The sequence below is a fragment of the Lissotriton helveticus genome, chromosome 6 (assembly GCF_964261635.1).
Source record: "Lissotriton helveticus chromosome 6, aLisHel1.1, whole genome shotgun sequence".
NCBI lineage: Eukaryota > Metazoa > Chordata > Amphibia > Caudata > Salamandridae > Lissotriton > Lissotriton helveticus.
In genome coordinates this window covers 1273486582-1273505635 of record NC_136067.1, presented here as the reverse complement: position 1 = coordinate 1273505635, position 19054 = coordinate 1273486582, and the positions used below count along the sequence as shown (strand labels likewise).

The following is a 19054-nucleotide window of genomic DNA, read 5'->3' as shown; positions in this document are numbered from 1 at the left end:
AGACAATAATTCAATAAAACAGTCTGATAGACCAAGGGCCTACCATCTGGTCAGAAAAGTAATCGCTAATTTTTAAATGTTTTTGCTTATCTCTAGAGACAATTCAAAGTAAACTACTGTTTCAGTTTCAGTTTCATTGGTCTTTATTCGGATAAGCATTATCCATAAAAGTGCAAACATTTCTCATAGTCATTTACATGGTCCATTGTCATTAAAATTTTAAAAGCAAAATTCGGTTATAAAACTAGTCGATAAAAATGTTACATAATTATCACACATAATCAAATAGCAGCCAAGGCTAAAGTGCCAAAGTGCAAAATGCAAATGCTTCAAGGAATAGCAGCAAAGATGGACAGGTTAATAAGTCACAATGAACTTACAAATAGCAGGTCTATTTTAAAACCAGGGAAAATAACAACAAAAAGACAAAAAAATTATTAGATTCTATACATCATACTCTGTACACCCACATATTATTCATATCGCATGTTGCCCTGTTTAAATATAAAATCCCCCCCCCCCCCCAAAAAAAATGCATATAGTACATCCTGATCCAACGTTCAGGAGTCCATAGAGGAGCGCGAGCGAATAGCCATTTTCAAAAAGGTGCACACTCGATATGGTAAATCATCATCTTTAAGCTGAAGAATGATTTTATATGCAACCTTAAAATCAGTTATTCTTTTTATCCTAAAAAAACGGTATCAATAGATGCATTATATTTTTGATAAAAAGTACAGAAAAACAAAAAGGGCACCATGGACTGTTTTCCTGAGTTGCCACATGGACAGACCGTATCCTCAATGTTCGGTTTATGGCCTATCGGGAAGCACAGCAAATATTTTATTTTACCTGATCTAAGGCGAAAAAAAAGGCTTCGCTCCCAGCGAGTAATATCTCTTAAGAGATAACTAACTGGAGCACAAGGAGGAGGTCCGCCTTCTTCTGCCATCAGTATGTATTATCCCACTGATACTTTGATGGACTCCTGTGCATATCTTATGTCCCCATAATGTTTATATAACAGTTTACAAATGGTCTTTCTGTCGATTCTGTCTAATTGTTCAGGTTTATAAAAAACATGGCCAAGATTAACTGCTATTAAATTTGCCCTCACTTCCGCGATCCACTGTATGTCACCGCCCCTGTCACATTTTAGACAGTCAGCCAAGATCTCCCTTGTTAACAAGGCTGCCGGATTTTGCCAGACCTTTAGCCAAAACATGGCAGGGCGGGACCTAATATAATCCTCCAAGTAGGGTAATCTTAACTCATTGTGACAAATAAAAGTGGATGATGACATTGGTAAGCTCAAAATTCTCCTGCAAAATCTGTTTTCTTCGGCCTGGACACTTTTCAGATTTGTATAGCCCCAAATTTCAGTCCCGTAAGTCATAATTGGTGCACATTGTATTCTATAGATTTTAAGTAGGGACAGGACCACCTCAATTCTTTTTGGTTGAGGAAGGCTTATTACTGAGTTTATTGCTTTTGAAAATGTGGTCCGTCCATATGCCAGGTGCGGTGTCCAGGACCCATTATCTGAAAATTGTAAACCCAGATATGGGAAAGTGCGAGTGCCTAGCAGGGAGTATGAGCCCAAAGTAATAGTACCAATAAAACATTTTCTAGGGCCACAACATATTAAAAACGTTTTTTTTTAATTTGTGCAGAGGTTCAGGCTATTCATAAAAGCTACAAAGCCCCTAACTAAGATTCGTAGAGCATTGGGTGTACGCCCCATTAAAACACATCATCTGCATATAGTAGGGCCGGCAGTTTGTTACCATTAATTATTGGGACATCTGTAGTTTGGCTGGACAGTACATTATGTAATTCATTAACATATAAAATAAATAAAAGTGGGGCGAGAACGCGCCCTTGTCTGATGCCTCTGCCAACTACTATGTCCCCTGAAACTGCCCCATCCATACTTGTTCTTACCCGAGCCCTTAGGTCCCTATGCAGATATACTAAAACATTTACCATGTCTTTGTCCAATCCATAATTTAAAAGGCATTGCCAGAGCCTGGATCTATTAACAAAATCAAAAGCGGATGTAAGATCCATAAATGCCAGCTAGAGGGGACTGTGTCGGGCGATGGTATATTTCCCTATAATTAAATTAAGATTCAGACACTGCTCCACCGTTCCAAGATGACTTCGGAAACCCAACTGCCATTTATTTATTATGTTTTCATCCTCTGCCCAAGTTCTGATTTTGTTAAATAAAACTCTCCCCAGACCCCAATATCTTAAGGGTATTATCAATCAGGGAGATTGGTCTGTAGCAGCTTGGATTAGATCTATCTCCCTTTTTGAAAATGGGGACGATTACGGGTGTGGACCAGGTATTTGGAATTTTGGTTATTGTTAAATTATTAAAAACATTGAGTAGTAGGGGAGCCCAGAACTCTGGCCTAGATTTTATAAGGTCAATTGGTAGCCCATCCGGGGCCGGGGCCTTATTTCCCAAGCTCTGACCTATTGCATCCTGAACTTCTGTCAGTGATATTTGGATTTGGACAGGACTAAGATTTTCAAAAATATCTTCGCATTGAGATGTGGGAGCATATATTTTTGAGAAGTGAGCTACCCACGCTTCACTTGTTATGTTACAGCTTAGCGGGGTAGAAGTGGTGCCAAATGCTCTCAATGACTTAGTGGCTGACCAAAAACCATTTGCGTTGTTAAGCTTGGCAGCACAAGCGAAGTTACTCCAAAGCTCTTTTAAAACCACATCTCGCCTGTGCTTTACTGCACTTTTATTAGTATGCCTTAGTACTCTAATGAGGTTAGGATCTCTAGGGGAAACTGATAGGGCAGCTCTGAGTTCTCTGTTTGCCCTGGAGCAAATGTTATCAAACCACCTAGGGTCGGGTATAGGTGTAGCTGCGGGTCTAGAGATTAGTTCTTTAATACCTGCACATAGTAAGATAAAAGCAGAGACTGCCTCTGGGTTAGGGTTAGCCAGTGTGAGACCGGTCTCACTGAGCGATGGATAGTTTTTTACCATATTTTGGAACACCTTAGTGCAGTCCATGCCCTTCCATTTAACTCTTAGGTTGTCAGTGGAAATATCTAAATTGCCAGCCCCTGGCTCCTTTCTAATTTTGGGTCTCACGGCTGCCCAAAAAGAGACTAAAATGGGATTGTGATCCCCAAAAGTAGATGCCCTAACCTCTGCCGAAACCAGATGATCTTCTAATGGTGCAGATATAAAAACATAGTCTATAGTTGAGGCTCGTCCAAAGCCTCTATAAGTGGGTGTTGGATTTTCCCCATTTTTTACAGAAACGATTTCCATAACATTTAAACGGCTGCAGTTTGATAGGTGGTTTATTAATTTGTATCCTCTCTTGCATGGATTAAATGAGATATGCTGGGTGGGACTCGCAGTATTTCCCCCTGCTATCTTCGCAATAAAGTCACCTCCCAAACATATCCCTACTGGTTTATACTTTCCCAGTAGATTATCCATGTCCGAAATAAAGTTAAAAAGATTAACAAAATTAACGTTAGGTGTAGTTAGGAAGTCATTAATATAAAAATTAATAAAACAAATAGAAACCCCCGTGTATAAATCAGTACTTGAAAATTAGTGTTTTTGATGGGAATTAATTTCAGTCTGCCACCTGATGCGATATTGACCCATATTGATAAACCGCCAGAGGGTCTACCGTGTTTAGGGTGAGGGGGTATAATATTAAAACACTCATATCCTTCTAGGTATAATTCTTTAGTTGCCCAGGTCTCCTGGAACATAAGGATATCAAATTTATTTACCGTATTAACCCATTCTTTGATGTCTAGTTTAGGAGCCAGACCAGCCACATTCCAGCTCAGCACACGTAGTAATGAGTCAGAACGATCATTTGGAGAAACAGTTTCCACCTCAGTGTCAATATTGATTTTAGGAGTCTCCATGGGTGCCGCAAATGAAGAATCAGTCGGTTGAGATTTAGAAAAAGGTCAATCAAGAGTGTCTAGGTCAGAGATTGCGGAGAACCTATTTACCGATTGGGAAAATGGGCTAATGAATGGGCGCTGTGTCGGTGGTGGTCTATAAAAGAAGCCGAGCGGTAGTGTACAGATGTTTGTGGGTAGGGGGCAATTAGACTCTCTAACAGCTAGTATAGATCTAACAATACCTGGTCGGCGGAAGTTGATGACAATACAATTACCCCTAATAGTTTTTTCTGCTGGTCCTACCCAGCCTACCCTTCGTACCATTAGAATATCATGTATATCCCACCTCCTATACCCTTTATATTTAGCCAGCCAATCCACACTTTTATTCCGAAGTTGTTCCCAGGACTCTAATTTGTTTTTCTCTAATGGAGGTACCCCTGCAAGAACCAAAGCATACGGGCAAGATGCTGGGGGTAGATTTAAAACATCCTTATTTGGCTCAACATGTCTGCCGATATTAATATCGATAGTATTCGAGCGGACTGTTGTGCCGTCATGGGCACAAGTGACACTCATGTTTTGTGTATTAGCAGGTCCAATGCATGTTTTTAAAGCTGCAGAATCATTAGTTTTACTATTAATATCACAAGGGGCAGATGACGACTTTCCAGTTTGAGGTGCATATTGCCCTCTCTGGGCTAAATTTCCCTGGGGACCGGCCTTTTCAGACTGCTGATTAGGTTCCCTACAGGGAGATTTTGCCTTAGTGGTTAAGGATTCCAAGCGATCTAGACACTTCCATAGTTTTGCAAAGCTTTTGTCCACAATCCCTTTAACAGGTTCATACAGTGTGTCAATAATAATATCTATGGCAGTGTCCCCAAGTGTAAAATTAGAAAAAGCAGTCTGTGTGGACTCCGTCTGTGTATATACAGAGTTACTTAAAACATCCAATGAAACTAAATCAATTGAGTCACTACTAGGGATTGGGTCTACTATGGCCTTCTGGCCCTTAATCCATGTATTCAATGTTGTGCATTTTGAGTTCAAGCGTGGAGGTTGTTTCCATTTGGAGCAAATTGGTTTTGCCGCCTTCCTCTTCCTTTTCGCTCCGCATACCTCAGGGTTAGGAGATATGTCCGAATTAACCAAAACTGGAATGTCAGTCGGACAACTCCTAGATAAGGAGTCTACTATTGCACCTATATGGTCAGAGCCTTCCACATTCAGTAAGTTCTCTCCAAATAATGGGTGTGGACAGTGGTCAGCCTCATTATGTACCATTATTTGAGGGTCACTTATATCAGTGTTCTCAACTTGTACTGCAAGTTGGGGTTTTGTGAGACCCAGGGACAATCGTCTCTCTGTCAGTTCAATCTCTGTACTGACTATGTCCATCGCCCTTTCCAACATAGTATCTATAGACGTAGCATTACGAGCTGTGGCGGTTGGATTTCGTTTGCCTATGGTGTTTTTTACCCCAGACATTCAATAGGTACTTGAAAAATACACCCCACTCACCGCTGCAGGGTCCAGCTGTCCTTGGAATGACAATATCAAGGGGGTGGCCCTGCCCGGCCTCGAACGGGCACAGATGGGCCCGCCCTTGGCCCGGGCTTTGCCTGGGCGCGTCCCGCACCGTGGGAGCCAGGCCTTCCTTTTGTGTGCCTCCTGACGCTGTCTCGTGGCGTCAGCGGCGCGCGCGCCGCAGGGGACGCTGGGAGGCGTAGTTCGCCTCACCTCCGGCGTCCGTCCTTGCTGGTATTGCCCCGATAACTCTCGGCGGCGGTGGCCCCCTCACCAGCGACCCCAGCAAGATGGAAGTGACTCTTGGCGGTGGCGGCTCTCCAAAGTGATGCCCCAGGTAAGTTTTGCAAGACTGCAAATGTCCAGTAAACTACTGGGTGCAGGAGATCAAGTGTCTGGGATTGAGGTAAGTAGTATAAGGCTGTGTCTCACGAGTGTGTCTTTGCCAAGGATTAACATTTAGGCGAAGGAGCAGCAGTTTACAACATGCTTATCAGGATCTTAGATGCCTAATTTATTTGATTTAGAGTGTTACTTTCCGGGTTAGCACAAGGTTTATGTAGAGAGGCAAACTGAATAGTTTGCTAGAGTTTCTATAGTGTATCAATGTTATGGAAAAAGCTCTCGAGTGTGATTGTGAAATGCTTTTATAGGGACCCTCTTGACCATACAGGTATTACAAGGCAGGTTTATTTGAGCTTGTGATTCCAACTGATACATGAATGAGAGCAGAACACAGTAACAATGCTATGCCATTTAAACTACCATTGCCACTTTGTGAACCAAAACCAATGAAGGAGGAATGGGTGCAGGGGGGGGAAGGTTGAGGGGGACTTAGCCTCTGGTACCCTGCAGGGACAAGAAAGAAGAGGGATTCCACCTTTACATGCATGCCGTTGGCATTCATATTCTTCATAGACTAGGGGATCTCAGCGTGTCCGCAGCCAATTTCAACATCGCCTAGTGTGACATGGGATTGAATAGTGCACAGGAGACTGATCATTAGACTTCTTTTGGTCTAGATCATATAGATGAGAGGTGAAAGTGGTTTAGGATGGCTGCTCATCTAATTAATGGGCTGAGCTCTCTAAACGACAGCACTTGGTTATGCATATTTCTTAACAGTAGGTGCTATTGCTTTTACTGCTTTGAGAGTCCGGTTTGGTTCACTGGAATTCAGAGGCATAAAACAGGCCCTTCAAACCCCCACAGTGTGAGAGATGTGGGGCAGCCTTTTCTCCTGATCCTCCTGGAGGCAAAGTTGGCATGGAGAAAACCCTTGTGGGATTTTACAAATATATAGTTCCCATTTTTTTACATCTCCTGTAGACCCACATTCAATTGAATACTTTATTTGAAACATTCCTTAATTGGGGTCCTTATGTTGACTGACTGTCTCAAACACATTTTTTTCGGTCTGTCTACCTAAGCCCCCATGTCAACACACCATATGACAAATGAAGAGGGATTCTGGGACAGCCCTTTGCCTGTGTGTTGGAGAACTTTCTATAAGTATTTGCCTGATGAAATGTTTGTCAAGTTTTGGTATCAGTCAAATGCATTATGTAGTTGTGTATATTTCCTGCTGTTAGAAATTGTTTTGCTCTTTACTGCTGCCAACATTATGGAGTGCATAAAGAAACACTAGCTCTTGTGAGTAGTTGATTAAGGGGTACAGTGTCATTTGCTTTGCACAGTAATTTCTTAGGTTGAGCATTCGAGACCTCTTGTATATACTTTAGTATATGCTTATTATATACTTATATGTGTATGTACTTTGTGGCCTCTGGAGATCAGCCCTAGGACTTGTTTGCTTCCGCTTAGGGACATTTTTTCTGTTCAACTGCCTCTATTTAACTTTCTTGATTGAAAACGACCAGCAGAGGTCAGTAAAATACCAAAATCACTTTAGCATTCTCTAGATTCCAGTCAATAGAAATTGTCTTCCACAAGCACCCGTAGACAATAATATTTTTTTCAAATTCTGTATTTTCAGTGATATGACCACTGAAGGCCCTGATTTTATATTAAAAACAGAGCTTTGGACAATACCATTTCCAGCTAAAAGGCAATATTTCTCTCGAAGTGTTCCCATACCTGACGTGTCACGCAGTTTGGTGCATACTTTCCCTCCATGTTAAAGAACAGTAGATGTTTCAGCACCCAGGTTAATGTGCTGCATAGCTAAATACATTTAAGGTCCCAAAGGCAAGACCGATTGCATTGCAAATGCTTGTTTAAACTGCAAACACTTGCAGTGTTCAGAGCTGTTACTTTCTGTTTAAAGTTCTGACTTTATTATATGGGTTTTGAGAGCCCTCTTTCCAGGAGGGGCTGCTTGAGGGAACCTGAGGCCATTCCATATACGACTACGAGGGTTCAGTGGAGAACCACGCGCCTTTTTAATGCGTTTCCACAGTTTAAACTTGGCTATTGCCTATGAATTCGTCCAAGTCTCTGAATAATTTTCAGACAACACAGCTCAGAAACTGAAAGGTGTAACCTCTGCTCACTGGGAACTTATAAATTATGCTGTGAGAAATGCTGAGTTATTGATATACATTGTACACAGTGCAAAATGCATATAAACAGATGCACGGTTCGCTCTGCATTTTTAAAATAACTATTTTCATGTACAAACATTAAAATAGAGAAATTCACAGCAAGATTGTCCCAATCCCACTTTAATTGCCCATGCTTTTTGCAACCTGCCTAGCTCACAGGTGACAAAAGAATCAAAAAGAATGAAAAAATACTCAGTTGCTAATAGTCTGTGTATCAATTTTTCCAACATCAGACGAGTACACAGTTGTTGCTTTGTGTTACAGACGTAACTACAATAAACGTGTAGCTGAAAAATGTGAAATGAGGGTGCAACAAAAAACTCCAAAAGAGGCCAGAATATGAATTGCTCAAAGGTGTATTGAGAGCGATGTAGCTGGTGAAATGTTATTTTGGTTGGAGTGGAAAAAACAGCAAGTGCAGGTATTAGTGGCTATATTGTTAACCTGAGATGGCCTTGAATTCACCGGGGCATATTTAAAAAAAAAAAAAAAAAACAGCATGCGCTGCTACGCCACATTTAGCAACACCACGCTCTGTCAATTTTTAAGCGCTGGGATGCGCCGTATTCACAAGAATAGGGCACACCCGCCGACATGTTCGAAGGGTTGATAGTTTATGTACAGGAACATAAACTATCCTTCACATAAACAATCAATAAACACGATTTACTATTCTATGCAGGACACATAGAAAGAGCAACAAACGAGGAGAAATGAATGAAATGAATATTTTCTCCTTGTATCGCTGTTCTAAGATCAGGAATTCTTTGGGGTTAGTTTTTGGCGCTGCCTCAGGCTTTTAAATCCAGGAGTTGCAGAGTTCGGTCTCCACTGCAGAGTAGAGTCAGCTCTTGCTTAATAAGAGCTCGAGCTAAAAACGATGGTCTCGATAAATGAACTCAGGGACTCTTGATGTATTTAAAGATGAGACAAATTCTAAAACTACTGTGCTCTCAATACAAAATGTCAAAGTTGTTAACTATGTTTTCAATATATTACAGTACCTACATTTAATTCCCAATTTCTTTATGTTACTGTACGGGTGAACGGCCACCAGTCTAACTCAATAGGTGTGGCTTTAACTACAAATGGCAATCAGACCTCTTGGCTTTGCCAGTATTTGTTAAACTTGTATATTTTGCGCATAAAGCTAAAGCTGTGTGTCCCCACAGTTTCTCAAGGGAAATGCTGCCTGACTATATGACTTGTCAGCCTTGGCTCCGTTTCCTCTTCTGCATTCAAGAGGCAATGTTGGGTGTCCCTGCTTTCTGATCCCGTCTCCTATCACTTGGAAAAGATTTCTAGATAAACTTTCTCCCATCAAAGGTTTCTGTAGCAGCTCAGACTGCAGTAGTTTTAAAATGTTCAATTTCCTTTGATTCCCAGCAGGTAGGATTCTGTTACGAGACTGCTTGCTTCATGGGGTCATATATTGCCTACGTGATGTAGCCATTAAACTTCTCGCAGGGGCGTAGCTAGAGCTTGTGGCGCCCGGGGCTATCCCTCAGATTGCCGCCCCTTGGGGGGGATGCTGGGGAAAAAGGACGGTGAGCACTTGAAAGATGTCCGAGAGACACGTAGTATTGCTGCTAATAGTTACCTCGGTCATGCAAGTTACATGCACATACATGACATGGTCAAAGATAAGGCAAAAGCTGCCAGTTCCCAGACACACATTAGATGATCTTCATTGTGCACATACTAATAAATGAAATTAAAAGCAGTTCTTAATGAACATTTGTTTATGTGCGCTTTCCACGAGGCCTTGGCACCAGGACAGACATCCTCTTTATGGAGCTGCTAGAACGTCTTGCAGTAATTATGTTTCATTAATCCTGCACCTAGATTTTGTTTTCCATTTTATCTGCTTAACAGTTACAATAATTCAAAGACCATTTATAAAAGTTTTAAGTGGCGCTGGTAGTGTACTGCAGAATTATAAGTCAAAATGCCATTTTGAGTAAGTCAGATAACTTTTCCTTGGCTAACATCAGGATAACCCTACATCTCATTTGCTTCGCAAGACAACGTTACTTTCTTGTGACTGCGATTGAAGTAAAAAAACAGAAGCTTTATATTATCAATGCTATCTAAAAACATTACATCATACCACAATGAGTGGCTCGAACTTCTGAAATTTACATTTCGCAGTGGGAATTTGAATAATTCAAAATATTTTAAATTTTCATCCTGCCAATTTGATAATGTTTTAATTTTGGATCAAATTAAAATAATTTGGCTAAGAACGTGTAAAATATTCGGGCATCTTTTAGGACGGTTCTAAATTCTCTCTCACCTCTTATGAATTAGTCAGTCTGAGTCTGAAAAGGTGCGTGCCTGGCTGCAAGACAGTATAATTTAATTTATACTGTATAAAGTTCAAGTTAAAGTTTAAGTTCAGGTATTTATATAGCGCACTACTCACCCAGAGGGTCTCAAGGCGCTTGGGGAGAGGGGTTCATTTTATGTCGAATAGCCAGGTTTTAAGTTCTTTTCTGAAGGAGATGTGGTTTTGAGTAAGGCGGAGGTGAGTGGGGAGTGAGTTCCAGGTCTTGGCCGCCAGGAAGGAGAAGGATCTGCCACCCATGGTGCATTTTCGGATGCGCGGGACTGCGGCGAGGGCATGATTGGACGATCTTAGTTGACGGGTGGGTGTGTAGAAGGACAGTCGAGTGTTGAGGCATTCGGGTCCTAGTTTGTAGAGTGCCTTGTGTGCGTGGGTGAGAAGACGGAACGTAATTCTCTTGTTGACAGGAAGCCAGTGGAGGTCTTTTAGGTGTCCGGTGATGTGATCTTGGCGAGGGATGTCCAATATGAGTCTCGCTGATGCGTTTTGGATGCGTTGGAGTTCTTTCTGTAATTTTGCTGTGATTCCGGTGTATAGTGTGTTACCATAGTCCAGTCGACTCGTGACCAGTGCGTGGGTGACAGTCTTTCTTGTCTCGAGGGGATCCAGCGGAAGATCTTTTTGAGAATACGAAGTACGTTGAAGCAGGAGGATGAGACTGTGTTGACTTGTCTGGACATCGAGAGAGAGGAGTCAAGGATGAAGCCACAATTACGTGCGTGGTCCGTGGGTATGGGTGCTGTGCCCAGAGCGGAAGGCCACCAAGAGTCGTCCCAGGCAGAGGGGGAAGATCCTAGGATGAGCACCTCCGTTTTGTCTGAGTTGAGTTTTAGGCGGCTATGTTTCATCCATTCGGCTACTTCTTTCATGCCTTCGTGAAGATTGGTTTTGGCGGTGTTAGGGTCTTTGGTGAGGGAAAGGATTAACTGGGTGTCGTCGGCGTAAGAGATGATGTTACGGTTGTGTTGGCGCGCAATGGATGCGAGTGGGCTCATGTAAACATTGAAGAGGGTGGGACTGAGTGATGATCCTTGTGGTACGCCACAGATGACTTCAGTGGCCTCTGAGTTGAATGGGGGAAGGCGGACTCTTTGAGTTCTCCCGGCGAGGAATGAGATGATCCACCCCAAGGCTTTTCCTTGTAAGCCGATGTTGCTGAGGCGTTGTATAAGGGTGCTGTGGCAGACTGTGTCGAAAGCGGCGGAGAGGTCGAGTAGAATGAGGGCCGCTGTTTCTCCGTTATCCAGTAGTGTTCGGATGTCGTCTGTCGCTGCAATGAGGGCGGTTTCGGTGCTGTGTTTGGCTCGAAATCCGGACTGAGAGGGATCGAGGGAGTTGTTGGATTCAGGGAAGGCGGCGAGCTGGCCGTTGACGGCTTTCTCAATGACTTTGGCGGGGAAAGGGAGGAGGGATATGGGTCGGTAGTCTTTAAGTTCAGAGGGGTCTGCTGTGGGTTTCTTCAAGAGGGCGCTGAGTTCGGCGTGTTTCCAGCTTTCTGGGAAGGTGGCAGAGTTGAACGAGCAGTTGATGACGTCACGAAGATGGGGTGCGATGATGGAGTCAGCTTTGTTGAAGATGTGGTGGGGGCAGGGGTCGGTATGCGAGCCGGAGTGGATTGAGTTCATTAGGCGGATAGTGTCTTCAGTGGTGATTGGGTTCCAGGCGCTGAGGTTGTTAGTTGGCGGTGTAGGATCTGAGGGGGGTGGGGAGGGTTGTTCGCAGGAAGTGTTCTCGAAGCTGTTGTGAATGTCGGCAATTTTGTTGTAGAAGAAGGAGGATAACGCGTCGCAGAGGTCTTGGGAGGGAGTGATGTCGTTAGATGCTGTGGTGGGGTTGGTAAATTCTTTGACGATGTTGAAAAGTTCCTTGCTGTTGTGGGCGTTGTTGTCGAGACGATCCTTGAATGCTGATTTCTTGGTGGATCGAATCAGTTGGTGGTGTTTGCGGGTGGCTGCCTTGAGGGTGGCCATGTTGTCGGTGGTTGGGTTTTTTCTCCATGTTTTCTCTAGGGTGCGGCATAGCTTCTTTGATTTTTTAAGGTCATCATTGAACCAGGGAGCCTTTTTGCTGCTTGATATGATCTGGTGCTTTTTCAGGGGTGCTAATTCGTCAGCGCTGTGGGTGATCCATTGCTTGAGTTTGGTGGCCGCTTGGTTTGGGTCCAATGAGAGGGTGGGAGGGTTTTGGTTGAGTGATGTGAGGAGTTGGTCGGAGGTGATTTTGTTCCAGTTTCTCCGAGGAATAGGTTGTGGGAGGTTGTGGGTCAGGGTGGTTTTGTAGTTGAAGTGAACACAGCTGTGGTCCGTCCAATGGAGAGCTGTGGTGCGATCAAAGGAAATGTGCTTGCTGGAGGTGAAGATAGGGTCGAGCGTGTGTCCCGCTACATGGGTGGGGGTGTCAACAAGTTGTTTGATTCCGAGATTGGCCAGGTTGTCCAGAAGGGAGGTGGTGTTACTGTCGTGTTTGTTTTCAAGGTGGAAGTTGAGGTCTCCTAATAGAATGTAGTTCTCGGAGGCGAGGGCATGTGAGCTGATGAAGTCAGTGATGTCATCGCTGAATTGAGTACGGGTTCCTGGAGGCCTGTAGATGAGGGTGCCTCTAAGTGTGGTCCTAGGGTCGGTGTGGATCTGGAAGTGGAGATGTTCGGCGGTTGCAAGAGTGTCGTCGGAGCTGGTCGTGATTTTGATGGTGTTCCTATGGATGATGGCGATGCCTCCTCCTGTTTGATTGGTGCGGTCTTTTCGGATGATCTTGTAAGCGTCCGGTATGGCTATGGCGATTTCGGGTGCTGAAGATGTGTTCATCCAAGTTTCTGTAAGGAAGGCGATGTCCGGTGACGCAGTGGCGAGTAGGTCCCAGAGTTCAGTTGCGTGTCTGTGGACCGAGCGGGTGTTCAGCAGGATGCACTTCAGGTGGTTAGAGTCGGAGCTGTGTTTGGAGGAAGTGGATTTGGTGTGGGTTCTGAAGCAGGTGAACTTGCAGGTGTGGCAGGCGAATGGACCGTGGGTACGTCCTGGGGTGGCTACGCAGCATTGTGGTGTGCGTCCAGGGTTGAGGGCGAGGAGAGTTGCGGCATCATATGTGAATCTAGTGGGCTTGGTACGGCGGGGGCCAGGGGGTCTGGCGCTGGGCGCGGTCCAGGCACGGACGGGCGTAGACGGGCTTACCTTTGGTGCGCCTTCGGCGCGCAAGGGGCGCGATCGCTGAGCGTGAACGCTGCGCGAAAAGACATCTGTCATATATAGATAGTGGAGGGGGAGGTGCGAGGGCGGAGCAGCTGGGAGGCGGGAGGCGGGGTGGAGATCCGGGGAGGGAAGGCTAAACAACAACAAGCTAAATAAGATGGCGGTCGGCCAAATTCAATGCAGGGTTGGGGCACAAAGTATGTATAAAACGCTAAGATACTTGGGCACAATGAATCAAAAAGTGAAATGCAGGCACCTCAAACAAAGCAGAGCGTTACAGCGCGCTATGGAGGGCTAGCGCTATGCTAATATGCTAATTAGCGCAATTGGGACTAGCGCTACGCTGCTATGACAATCTGCACAAATAGTAAGGTAATGGAGGGCTATGTAAATAATTCTACAAATCAGGCGCAGCTGAATGCGGGTCACGATACCACAGTGAAGGTCGGGGAAGCAGCGTGAAGAGGAGCGACCGCTTCTGACGAGTCAGAGCAAGAAGAATGGTCTCCGACTCGTCGATACGACGAGAGGCGAGCGTAGGGGCGGTGAGCGCGTAACGCGTCACTGCTACCGTCGCGAGGCAAGGGCTGGCCAAAAATGTCCTTACAGGGCCATCATTGGTTGCGCGCGCCGCGCACGCTACCACTGATTGACGGCCCTGGAGGACTAGTCTGAGCGAGGCTGGGACCGGGGGCCCAACAACTGTCGGAGCGACTCACGCTGTGGGACTACTTAGGCAGCCGCCGCGCTGCACTTCTGCAGCCTGCACTGTCTGATGTACTCCTGCGGTTACGGTCAGGTAACTACTGCAGGCACAGCCGCACAGTGCTAACGCGGGACTTTAAATTGCCAAAAGTAAGCCCCGTGTTTCTGTGCACTGCATGCAGCGGCAGCCTGCAGTTACCGCAGCTAGTGATTAGTGAAGCAGGTCACACTGTCACAGAGGCTGCCGCATAGCTGCCAAGGTTTCAGAGTGCTGTGTGTGACATTTTCATAATTTCAGTGTAATTATGAGTGACATTTGAAAGACTTTGAGTGACACTTTCTTGCGAGCCAAATCAAGCAATGAAGATAAGATAAAACATATAAATATCAGAAACTACACCCGTCTGACCAACGAGAAACTTAAATACGTTAACTGCAACAAAGTAACAGAAATGGAAAGGCACTAACCTAGTGCCCTCATAATCTGAAGTGGCATTTGAGCTCCATTGAACTGACTGGTGATTGCTTGCCTATGATGCAATTTAGAGGAAGTCTCCAAACAGCAGAAAACCGTCATGTAGAGATGGCAGGTAATGGAACATCCACCGAAAACTGATGGCTACAAAATCTGTCTTACCTCTCAGCACCCCCCAGTCCCGCCCCTCCTCATTCTGAGGTTGGGCACCATACATGAGTGTGTTTGATCATGATGCTGAATTGGACAGTAGCTCCAGCGTCACTGAAGCCTTGCAGGAGTGGTGTGGGGCATCAGCTGCTACAATTTGGTATGGAATTACGTAAGAAGGCAAACCAAATCTGTTGTTTTTTTCTGCATTCACGATGCAGAACATGGTAGTGCTGGTCATGGAAAAATGATCAATGGCTGCTGACTTTGGCACTGGGAGCCAGGTTCCAATCTCGACTAACCGGCCCAAAATATTGTGATTCTGGGAAAATAATGTAATTTCCACGTGCCAAACAGCTAATGAACTTGACCTTGTAATGAAACTGTAGGGCAAGTATAACCCTTCAATTATACCATCGGGTCACCTTCGCGCCATATAAAAAAAAACAGCAAAAGAAAGCACTCCCTGGGACAAACTTTCCAGTATGTGTGGAACCCTGGCTGAATAGTGGACTAAATAAGACCCCGCCCTGCCTGAAACCTCCTTCGCACTAGGTGTCGCGTGAAAAACCCGGGTGGCACAGAACATTGGAGAACACTGAAAAATGTAAATTAAGTATCACGTAGTTTGAGACGTGAAGTCAAAGTTGGCTGCAAGTAGCTGCAGGGTCAGCGGTACCAGGTCCTCGACGCTCCAGTAGCTTGTCTGAATGAGGCCGTATTTAGTTTATAATTTAGAAATAGTAAGGGCGGCTGCAATAATTCGGCGGGGAGTAAATGAACAGCTGAGCAACAGGCAAGGCGACAGCCCGGGTCAGTGCGAGGTGCCTGCAGCAGTATTGTGATTCAATTTGCGGCGCCACCAGCAAAACGGCCAGCAGGGAGGGGCGGCACCTTCCTCAAACTCCGCGCTCCAGCAGCAGGATCTGCTGCAAACTACTAGCACAACCTGACTGGGACTGCCATTCTAGTCTTTGGTTCATGACGTCAGGCGTCAGAGCCGTGCCGCAGGTGAATGTTCCCAATAATAAATTGTGATACTTTTGAAGCACTAGTGAAGCTGAGTGAGGTGAGGCAGCCATTGTCACAGCGCACGCAGTCCACGACACTTTGTGCTTTCAGAGTCACAGTAGTTATACGTGACAATGCATTTTAGTGCGGTAATGCAGATTACCACACTGAAATGCATTGGTGTCAAGCCTGATGCGTGACACTTGACAGGACTGGCGCCGGCGCCGCCGCGGCCGCAACAGGCTTCCAGTGCTGGCCCGCCGCCTCAAAAATGGTGCCGCCCGGGGCGGACCGACCCCCACACCCCCTCCCCGCACCCCCCTAGCTACGCCGGTGCACATGGGCTCCTGCCTCCAATAATGCTGTTTCTCTAATGTGGCTAATCGTACTGGTCCTGGCTCCTTATCAGGCCCGGACTGGCCGTTGCGGGCACCGGGCAATTCCCCGGTCGGCCGCAAGGGTGGGGGCCGTTTTTGGGCCCCTGGGGGCCGTTTTTGTGACAGGGCCGTTTTTGCAGCAAAGCTGCAAAACCGGCCCTGTAACAAATTCGGCGGAAAAGCGGCCCTGGTAAAGAGCTTGGTGGCATCCCCCCCCCTCCCCCAGGGGTAGGAGGGGGGCCGGCCGAGCACTTTGCCAGGGCCGGTTTTGGTTCCCAGTCCGGCCCTGCTCCTTATAGCTGCATTGTTACATGCCACTTACCTCACAAGGCCATTGTTACCCCATGCTGCCTAAGTGTTGCCGCTGCCACATTTTCTGGTTATCTATAGTGGTTTCATTCATGATAGATAACACAAAGCTCTGTTTACTGGCCTCCAGATACCTTATTGTATTTAGAAATATGGTATCTACATTTGTTTTTAATGTATATACATCTGTAAAATTTGCTTGACTCTCACATGTTTATCTCCCTTGCTTTGCTTTCAGCACTTTAAAATTGCTGCTTGGAGCAAGCTCTTTTTATTAGGGCAGGGTTAAAACTGTAGCTGTTTTAAGTACATATTATTACCAATTCTTCAAAATATACATAGAGCAGGTGTTGGCTTCACCCAATGGAGTACTTCGCTTACACTGTAGCGTATAGTTGTTTGGTGTAATATTCCGTTTCCCAAAACATACACTAACTCATGAAGTGGCGGCTGACACGCATCGGGTGGGGAGGAAGGGAAATGTAAAAAATATAAATAAAAAACACTAACTTTACCATATCACCACCTCCGTTTCTCCTCTGGGTTGGAACAGAAACCAGGAAGCAAACCCAGGCTCCCCTGACCAATCACAATGCTGCAATGCAGCGTTGTGATTGGCAAGCACCCAGGCTCCTCTTACCAATCACATCGCTGCAATACAGCATTGTGATTGGTCTCAGCGCCATGGTTTGGTGTTTAGATGGGGACTGGGGGCCTGGGGCCTGGGCATGTTCTCCACCCAGGCTGTAATGCAGCCTGGATGGAAAAATGGAAAGTGCGCAGGACGGTTTGGCCGGCCCCAGAGGGCCGCCCAAAGCGTAATTTGCCCTTCAGTGTGCGCACCACTCCTCCCCTGCCCTGCTCTGACAGCAGGGCAGCCCCGCCCGCCCGCTCGCAAAGTAGCTGGAACAAATAAAATAATAATAACATTCAGTTATCATTTTATTTTTCTTTAAGTCACAGTGCTTAAAAGCAGTGGGGTGACGTTCCTCCACCTTAGCGGCACAGCCCCCACTGACCTCAGAATACATTAAATTCTCTAACACATAAATCCATTTAATATAAAAGTAGGCTTTTAAAAAATATTTTTGTCAGGATTTAAAATGCAAACCAAACATATTGGCGTTATCATTGTTCGTTTAGCTTCCTTAACCGCATGCGTGCGGCGGCTTTTCTCACGCTGTGCGGCTTTTTTTAAAAAGCCGCGTTACATGACGAGCTGAGCTCGTCATGAGCATGCGAGCGGCGCAACTCATGACGAGCTCAGCTCGTCATGAGCATGGAAGGGGTTAACCCCTCCCATGCTCATGACGGAACCGCTCCGTCACTAGCCCCGGGTGGGCTGTGCTGGTGACGGAGCGGTTCCGTCACGGCGCGGCGCGTTCCAACTGAGTGGGCGGGGCCGTGACGGAACCACTCCGTCACCAGCACAGCCCACCCGAGGCTCGTGACGGAGCGGTTCCGTCACGAGTATGGAGCGCCGCGCGGCCCTCCTCCCCCCTAGCGCTGCGGCGGAATTGCCGCCGCAGCGAAGGGGTTAACAAAACTATATTCATCTGGGCTGGAATAATAAACATTGCTATTTAATGTATTATTCCTAATGACTATGATGAATATCCATAGTCTGTGATCAGCTTACTGCTCAGGTAGAGTATCCATGGGACTCTTGAACAAGCATAAGAGATACATTTTCTGTCTTCAGGAAGGGAGTGTGAGTATATGGTGGTCCCCGGATTGGATCTTAGGGTCTTGACAGATTGACTGATGCCCTCTTTTGGTATCCTCACAGAAGCCGCTGGGATCTGCACAGGATGAAATACAAAATCGATGTCTTGTACCTTATGGTGACCAATCTGAAAGGGTAAGTGGAAGGGGGTGTGAGTGGATGGGGGATGCGAGTAATGAGCAAACTGTCACTATTGTCCTCTACTAGAAGACCCACTGTAAGTTCAATGTCATCCTTAGTCCCTGGGTCATGCTTGATAACATTAGACCCTCGTCTCCAAAGTTATCATTTGTATATGTCCTCAACATGGCTTCAATGCCTTTTATAAAATCTAATTCAAATTAAAAAAAACTTTACTTTTCTCAGTTCATCCTCCTATCCACTGCCACATTCCCTGCAGATGTCACATTGATCCTTCCTAACCATATAGGTGTACTTCATACTTAGGGCATGCCTCCCACTGCATCTTGTTGGGCTACTATTGCCTTTTCCTGTTTTTCCCGTCATAGCTCGATGAAAGGTACAGTTATCCATCTCCACATCCTCTCTCTTCTGCCTCGCCTTATTCCTCACACCTTCACCGAAATGGGGGTGGAATGGAACAGATTCATCAAACGGCAACAATTGGTTTATGGTGACTCTGAGGTACCATCAAGAGAGGACATTTGTACCGTAGATCTACAAAAAGCATGTTTGGACACCCAGGCTCCTGAGCACTCCAGAGGATATCTCAGATCTAGATTGGTCACAGAGCATTAATTGAAAG

At 45.6% G+C, this 19054-nt stretch overlaps 1 protein-coding gene across 1 annotated transcript in view; it reads left to right on the top strand.

The window, feature by feature from the left end:
* LOC144763423 (uncharacterized) overlaps positions 1 to 19054 on the top strand; it is a 248452-nt gene that overhangs the window by 65231 nt on the left and 164167 nt on the right. Inside the window, exon 9 of the mRNA XM_078649006.1 lies at positions 18352 to 18423. The gene's annotated coding sequence lies outside the window, so the exon portion shown is untranslated. The remainder of the gene's footprint in view (positions 1 to 18351; positions 18424 to 19054) is intronic.